At 52.5% G+C, this 8054-nt stretch overlaps 1 protein-coding gene across 1 annotated transcript in view; it reads left to right on the top strand.

Annotated features, from left to right (window-relative positions):
• Positions 1-3461: 3461 nt before the first annotated feature.
• The window catches only part of asphd1 (aspartate beta-hydroxylase domain containing 1), a 12289-nt gene continuing 7696 nt past the window's right edge, over positions 3462-8054 (top strand). Inside the window, exon 1 of the mRNA XM_069188372.1 lies at positions 3462-3570. The gene's annotated coding sequence lies outside the window, so the exon portion shown is untranslated. The remainder of the gene's footprint in view (positions 3571-8054) is intronic.

Below are 8054 nucleotides of genomic sequence, written 5' to 3'. Positions count from 1 at the left end.
TCTATCTGTGAGTCTGTGAGTCTGTGAGTCTGTGAGTCTGTTCGCTGGGCTGTGTGTCTGTGTGTCTGTGTGTCTGTGTGTCTGTGTGTCTGTGTGTCTGTGAGTCTGTGAGTCTGTGAGTCTGTGAGTCTGTTCGCTGGGCTGTGTGTCTGTGTGTCTGTGTGTCTGTGTGTCTGTGAGTCTGTGAGTCTGTGAGTCTGTGAGTCTGTGAGTCTGTGAGTCTGTGAGTCTGTGAGTCTGTGAGTCTGTTCGCTGGGCTGTCTGTGTGTCTGTGAGTCTGTTCGCTGGGCTGTCTGTCTGTGTGTCTGTGAGTCTGTGAGTCTGTTCGCTGGGCTGTCTGTCTGTGAGTCTGTGAGTCTGTGAGTCTGTTCGCTGGGCTGTCTGTCTGTGAGTCTGTGAGTCTGTTCCCTGTGCTGTCTGTGTGTCTGTGTGTCTGTTCGATGGGCTGTCTGTCTGTGAGTCTGTGAGTCTGTGTGTCTGTGTGTCTGTGAGTCTGTGAGTCTGTGAGTCTGTGAGTCTGTGAGTCTGTGAGTCTGTGAGTCTGTGTGTCTGTGTGTCTGTGAGTCTGTTCGCTGTGCTGTCTGTGTGTCTGTGTGTCTGTGAGTCTGTGAGTCTGTTCCCTGTGCTGTCTGTCTGTCTGTCTGTGTGTCTGTGAGTCTGTTCGCTGGGCTGTCTGTCTGTGTGTCTGTGAGTCTGTTCCCTGTGCTGTCTGTGTGTCTGTGTGTCTGTGTGTCTGTGTGTCTGTGTGTCTGTGTGTCTGTGAGTCTGTGAGTCTGTGAGTCTGTTCGCTGGGCTGTGTGTCTGTGTGTCTGTGTGTCTGTGTGTCTGTGAGTCTGTGAGTCTGTGAGTCTGTGAGTCTGTGAGTCTGTGAGTCTGTGAGTCTGTTCGCTGGGCTGTGTGTCTGTGTGTCTGTGAGTCTGTTCGCTGGGCTGTCTGTCTGTGTGTCTGTGAGTCTGTGAGTCTGTTTGCTGGGCTGTCTGTCTGTGAGTCTGTGAGTCTGTGAGTCTGTGAGTCTGTTCGCTGGGCTGTCTGTCTGTGAGTCTGTGAGTCTGTTCCCTGTGCTGTCTGTGTGTCTGTGTGTCTGTTCGATGGGCTGTCTGTCTGTGAGTCTGTGAGTCTGTTCGCTGGGCTGTGTGTCTGTGTGTCTGTGTGTCTGTGTGTCTGTGAGTCTGTGAGTCTGTGAGTCTGTGAGTCTGTGAGTCTGTGAGTCTGTCTGTGAGTCTGTGAGTCTGTTCCCTGTGCTGTCTGTGTGTCTGTGTGTCTGTTCGATGGGCTGTCTGTCTGTGTGTCTGTGAGTCTGTTCCCTGTGCTGTCTGTGTGTCTGTGTGTCTGTGTGTCTGTGTGTCTGTGTGTCTGTGTGTCTGTGTGTCTGTGTGTCTGTTCCCTGTGCTGTCTGTGTGTCTGTGTGTCTGTGAGTCTGTGAGTCTGTGAGTCTGTGAGTCTGTGAGTCTGTTCGCTGGGCTGTGTGTCTGTGTGTCTGTGAGTCTGTGAGTCTGTGAGTCTGTGAGTCTGTGAGTCTGTGAGTCTGTGAGTCTGTTCGCTGGGCTGTCTGTGTGTCTGTGAGTCTGTTCGCTGGGCTGTCTGTGTGTCTGTGAGTCTGTTCGCTGGGCTGTCTGTCTGTGTGTCTGTGAGTCTGTGAGTCTGTGAGTCTGTGAGTCTGTGAGTCTGTGAGTCTGTGTGTCTGTGTGTCTGTGTGTCTGTGTGTCTGTGTGTCTGTGAGTCTGTTCGCTGTGCTGTCTGTGAGTCTGTGAGTCTGTGAGTCTGTTCACTGGGCTGTCTATCTGTGTGTCTGTGTGTCTGTGAGTCTGTTCGATGGGCTGTGTGTCTGTGTGTCTGTGTGTCTGTGAGTCTGTGAGTCTGTGAGTCTGTGAGTCTGTGAGTCTGTGAGTCTGTGAGTCTGTGAGTCTGTGAGTCTGTGAGTCTGTGAGTCTGTTCGCTGGGCTGTCTGTCTGTGAGTCTGTGAGTCTGTTCGCTGGGCTGTGTGTCTGTGTGTCTGTGTGTCTGTGAGTCTGTTCGCTGGGCTGTCTGTCTGTGTGTCTGTGAGTCTGTTCGCTGGGCTGTCTGTGTGTCTGTGTGTCTGTGAGTCTGTTCGCTGGGCTGTCTGTGTGTCTGTGTGTCTGTGAGTCTGTTCGCTGTGCTGTCTGTGTGTCTGTGAGTCTGTTCGCTGGGCTGTCTGTCTGTGAGTCTGTGAGTCTGTTCGCTGGGCTGTCTGTGTGTCTGTGTGTCTGTGTGTCTGTGTGTCTGTTCGCTGGGCTGTGTGTCTGTGTGTCTGTGTCTGTGTGTCTGTGTGTCTGTGTGTCTGTGAGTCTGTTCGCTGGGCTGTCTGTGTGTCTGTGAGTCTGTTCGCTGGGCTGTCTGTGTGTCTGTGTGCCTGTGTGTCTGTTCGCTGTGCTGTCTGTGTGTCTGTGTGTCTGTGAGTCTGTTCGCTGGGCTTTCTGTCTGTGTGTCTGTGAGTCTGTTCGCTGGGCTGTCTGTCTGTGTGTCTGTGTGTCTGTGAGTCTGTTCGCTGTGCTGTCTGTGTGTCTGTGAGTCTGATCGCTGGGCTGTCTGTGTGTCTGTGTGTCTGTGAGTCTGTTCGCTGTGCTGTCTGTGTGTCTGTGAGTCTGTTCGCTGGGCTGTCTGTCTGTGTGTCTGTGTGTCTGTGAGTCTGTTCGCTGGGCTGTCTGTGTGTCTGTGAGTCTGTTCGCTGTGCTGTCTGTTCGCTGGGCTGTCTGTCTGTGTGTCTGTTCGATGGGCTGTCTGTCTGTGAGTCTGTGAGTCTGTTCGCTAGGCTGCCTGTCTGTGTGTCTGTGTGTCTGTGTGTCTGTGTGTCTGTGTGTCTGTGTGTCTGTGTGTCTGTGAGTCTGTTCGCTGTGCTGTCTGTTCGCTGGGCTGTGTGTCTGTGAGTCTGTTCGCTGGGCTGTCTGTGTGTCTGTGAGTCTGTTCGCTGTGCTGTCTGTTCGCTGGGCTGTGTGTCTGTGAGTCTGTTCGCTGGGCTGTATGTGTGTCTGTGTGTCTGTGTGTCTGTGTGTCTGTGTGTCTGTGTGTCTGTGAGTCTGTTCGCTGTGCTGTATGTGTGTCTGTGTGTCTGTGAGTCTGTGAGTCTGTGAGTCTGTGAGTCTGTGAGTCTGTGAGTCTGTGAGTCTGTGAGTCTGTGAGTCTGTTCGCTGGGCTGTCTGTGTGTCTGTGTGTCTGTGTGTCTGTGAGTCTGTTCGCTGTGCTGTCTGTGTGTCTGTGTGTCTGTGAGTCTGTTCGCTGTGCTGTCTGTGTGTCTGTGTGTCTGTGTGTCTGTGAGTCTGTTCGCTGTGCTGTCTGTGTGTCTGTGTGTCTGTGTGTCTGTGTGTCTGTGTGTCTGTGAGTCTGTTCGCTGTGCTGTCTGTGTGTCTGTGTGTCTGTGTGTCTGTGAGTCTGTGAGTCTGTTCGCTGGGCTGCCTGTCTGTGAGTCGCAGAGACACAGAGACTCTGACGGGGAGAGGGGGGAGGGGACAGAGAGCCTCGGGTTTTTCCGTGAGCGAGACTCGGCTGCACTCGGGCGCTGGGCTGCGGAGCAGATGCGGATGTCGCGGACCGGCGGCGGAGGCGCATAGGAAGGTATTTGAGTCTGACCCGCAGGACCGGGCGAATAACTCCGGCCAGCGACAGCGCACTGACGCCGAGCTCGTCGCCATGTCAGGCGGGCCGGTTCGGGTTCGGGCCGGACTGGACCGGGCTGGCGGACGGGCGGACCGCGCCGCGCTGTGCTGCACTGCAGTGAGCGCCCCCGGGCAGTCGGCTGGTTCCGAGCGGCTCGGCTCGGCTCGGCTCGGCTCGGCTGCAGGTCCCGGTCGCTGCTGCTGCCGAGCCTTGCGCTGTCGTGACGGGCTCTGGAGTCACAGCGAGTGTATTACACCCGCCCGCTAGAGATCTGTCTGTCTCTCCGGGACTGGCTGCCTGTCTGTCTGCGTCCTGACACTGTCTGTCTGTCTGTCTGTCTGTCTGTCTGTCTGCGTCCTGACACTGTCTCTCTCTCTGTCTGCACGGGACTGTCTGTCTGTCTGTCTGTCTGTCTGTCTGCATCCTGACACTGTCTCTCTGCCTGTCTGTCTGCAGGGCACTGACTTACTCTCTGCCTGTCTGTCTGCGTCCTGTCTCTCTGGCTGTCTGTCTCTCTGCCTGTCTGTCTGTCTGCATCCTGTCTCTCTGCTTGTCTGTCTGCAGGGAACTGACTTACTCTCTCTCTGCCTGTCTGTCTGCATGGGACTGACTTACTGTCTGTCTGTCTGCATCCAGTCTGTCTCTCTGCCTGCCTGCCTGTCTGTCTGTCTGGTACCTGACTTACTGTCTGTCTCTCTGCCTGTCTTTCTGCATCCTGTCTCTCTGGCTGTCTGTCTGCACGGGACTGACTTACTGTCTCTCTGGCTGTCTATCTGCGTCCTGACACTGTCTCTCTGCCTGTCTGTCTGTCTGGTACCTAACTTACAGTCTGATTTACTGTCTGCCTGCCTCTCTGTCGATTTGTCTGCTTTTCTATCTATCTACTTTCCTGTGTGTCTGTCTGATACCCGACCTCCTGTCTGTCTGTCTGTCTACTTTCCTGTGTGTCTGTCCGATACCCGACCTCCTGTCTGTCTGTCTGTCTGATACCCGACCACCTGTCTGTCTGTCTACTTTCCTGTGTGTCAGTCTGATACCCGACCTCCTGTCTGTCTGTCTGTCTGTCTGATACCCGACCACCTGTCTGTCTGTCTACTTTCCTGTGTGTCTGTCTGATACCCGACCTCCTGCCTGTCTGTCTGTCTGTCTGTCTATCTACTTTCCTGTGTGTCTGTCTGTCTGTCTGTCTGTCTACTTTCCTGTGTGTCTGTCTGATACCCGACCTTCTGTCTGTCTGTCTGTCTACTTTCCTGTGTGTCTGTCTGATACCTGACCTCCTGTCTGTCTGTCTGTCTGTCTACTTTCCTGTGTGTCTGTCTGATACCCGACCTCCTGCCTGTCTGTCTGTGTGTCTGTCTGATACCCGACCTCCTGTCTGCCTGTCTGTGTGTCTGTCTGATACCCGACCTCCTGTCTGTGTGTCTGTCTGATACCCGACCTCCTGCCTGTCCGTCTGTGTGTCTGTCTGATACCCGACCTCCTGCCTGTCTGTCTGTGTGTCTGTCTGATACCCGACCTCCTGTCTGCCTGTCTGTCAGAGTGTTTCCTCACTGGCAGGCTGCGCTCTGAGTTTCTGCTCTGCGTCGATGTGACCATCTGTCTGTACCTGCCTGACCAGGAGCTCATCAATTATGAATGAACTCCTGCCTGGGTTTCACAGAGAAAGACTGAGGAGAGAGAGAGGAGAGACAGGAGACAGGAGAGATAGAGGAGAGAGAGGGGGAAGATGAGAGAGAGGAGGGGAGACAGGAGAGAGAGGGGAGAGAGAGGGGGGAGACAGGAGAGATGAGAGAGAGGAGAGAGAGGAGAGACAGGAGAGAGAGGAGACAGGAGAGAGGGGAGAGAGGGGAGAGAGAGGGGGGAGACAGGAGAGAAGGGAGAGAGGGGATAGAGAGGGGGGAGACAGGAGAGAGGAGAAAGAGGAGAGAGAGAGAGAAAGGAAAGAGAGGAGAGAGGAGGTGGGAGAAGTGAGAGGAGAGAGGAGGGGGAGAGAGGAGGGGGGAGAGAGGAGAGAGGAGGGGGAGAGAGGAGAGAGGAGGGGGGAGAGAGGAGAGAGGAGAGGGTTGTACAGTTGAAGCTCTTCGAACATGAATGTGAATGTGAAGAGGAGGAGAGAGAGATGCACAGGAACAGTAATTCACTCTACCAATGAAGCTCTATGAATCTGAATAGGAGTGACAAAGAGAGAGAGAGGGGAGAGAGAGAGGAGAGAGGGGCGAGACAGAGAGACAGAGAGACAGGAGAGACCAGCTGCAGCTGTCAGCACTGGTTAACTCACTGAGGTAGAAAACACAAACAGTGTAAACATACTGAAACCACCTGTCTGTGTCTCTCAGGCTGTCTGTATTAACCCCCCTCTCTCTCAGTGCAGTGTTAATGTACTGGAGTGTCCAGTCAGTGTGTGTGTATTAACCCCTCTCTCTCTCAGTGCAGTGTTACTGTACTGGAGTGTCCAGTCAGTGTGTCTGTATTAACCCCTCTCTCTCTCAGTGCAGTGTTACTGTACTGGAGTGTCCAGTCAGTGTGTCTGTATTAACCCCTCTCTCTCTCAGTGCAGTGTTAATGTACTGGAGTGTCCAGTCAGTGTGTCTGTATTAACCCCTCTCTCTCTCTCAGTGCAGTGTTAATGTACTGGAGTGTCCAGTCAGTGTGTCTGTATGAACCCCTCTCTCTCTCAGTGCAGTGTTAATGTACTGGAGTGTCCAGTCAGTGTGTGTGTATTAACCCCTCTCTCTCTCAGTGCAGTGTTAATGTATTGGAGTGTCCAGTCAGTGTGTGTGTATTAACCCCTCTCTCTCTCAGTGCAGTGTTAATGTACTGGAGTGTCCAGTCAATGTGTGTGTATTAACCCCTCTCTCTCTCAGTGCAGTGTTAATGTACTGGAGTGTCCAGTCAGTGTGTGTGTATTAACCCCTCTCTCTCTCAGTGCAGTGTTAATGTACTGGAGTGTCCAGTCAGTGTGTCTGTATTAACCCCTCTCTCTCTCTCAGTGCAGTGTTAATGTACTGGAGTGTCCAGTCAGTGTGTGTGTATTAACCCCTCTCTCTCTCAGTGCAGTGTTAATGTACTGGAGTGTCCAGTCAGTGTGTCTGTATTAACCCCTCTCTCTCTCAGTGCAGTGTTAATGTACTGGAGTGTCCAGTCAGTGTGTGTGTATTAACCCCTCTCTCTCTCAGTGCAGTGTTACTGTACTGGAGTGTCCAGTCAGTGTGTCTGTATTAACCCCTCTCTCTCTCAGTGCAGTGTTAATGTACTGGAGTGTCCAGTCAGTGTGTCTGTATTAACCCCTCTCTCTCTCAGTGCAGTGTTAATGTACTGGAGTGTCCAGTCAGTGTGTGTGTATTAACCCCTCTCTCTCTCAGTGCAGTGTTAATGTACTGGAGTGTCCAGTCAATGTGTGTGTATTAACCCCTCTCTCTCAGTGCAGTGTTAATGTACTGGAGTGTCCAGTCAGTGTGTGTGTATTAACCCCTCTCTCTCTCAGTGCAGTGTTAATGTACTGGAGTGTCCAGTCAGTGTCTGTATTAACCGCTCTCTCTCTCAGTGCAGTGTTAATGTACTGGAGTGTCCAGTCAGTGTGTCTGTATTAACCCCTCTCTCTCTCTCAGTGCAGTGTTAATGTACTGGAGTGTCCAGTCAGTGTGTGTGTATTAACCCCTCTCTCTCTCAGTGCAGTGTTAATGTACTGGAGTGTCCAGTCAGTGTGTGTGTATTAACCCCTCTCTCTCTCAGTGCAGTGTTAATGTACTGGAGTGTCCAGTCAGTGTGTGTGTATTAACCCCTCTCTCTCTCAGTGCAGTGTTAATGTACTGGAGTGTCCAGTCAGTGTGTCTGTATTAACCCCTCTCTCTCTCAGTGCAGTGTTAATGTACTGGAGTGTCCAGTCAGTGTGTGTGTATTAACCCCTCTCTCTCTCTCTCAGTGCAGTGTTAATGTACTGGAGTGTCCAGTCAGTGTGTGTGTATTAACCCCTCTCTCTCTCAGTGCAGTGTTAATGTACTGGAGTGTCCAGTCAGTGTGTCTGTATTAACCCCTCTCTCTCTCAGTGCAGTGTTAATGTCCTGGAGTGTCCAGTCAGTGTGTGTGTATTAACCCCTCTCTCTCTCAGTGCAGTGTTAATGTACTGGAGTGTCCAGTCAGTGTGTGTATTAACCCCTCTCTCTCTCAGTGCAGTGTTAATGTACTGGAGTGTCCAGTCAGTGTGTGTGTATTAACCCCTCTCTCTCTCAGTGCACTGTTAATGTACTGGAGTGTCCAGTCAGTGTGTCTGTATGAACCCCTCTCTCTCTCAGTGCAGTGTTAATGTACTGGAGTGTCCAGTCAGTGTGTGTGTATGAACCCCTCTCTCTCTCAGTGCAGTGTTAATGTACTGGAGTGTCCAGTCAGTGTGTGTGTATTAACCCCTCTCTCTCTCTCAGTGCAGTGTTAATGTACTGGAGTGT

Source organism: Lepisosteus oculatus, chromosome 4 (assembly GCF_040954835.1).
Source record: "Lepisosteus oculatus isolate fLepOcu1 chromosome 4, fLepOcu1.hap2, whole genome shotgun sequence".
Classification (NCBI taxonomy): Eukaryota; Metazoa; Chordata; class Actinopteri; order Semionotiformes; family Lepisosteidae; genus Lepisosteus; species Lepisosteus oculatus.
The sequence above is the reverse complement of the archived record's forward strand: the minus strand, read 5'-3'. Positions and strand labels throughout refer to the sequence as shown.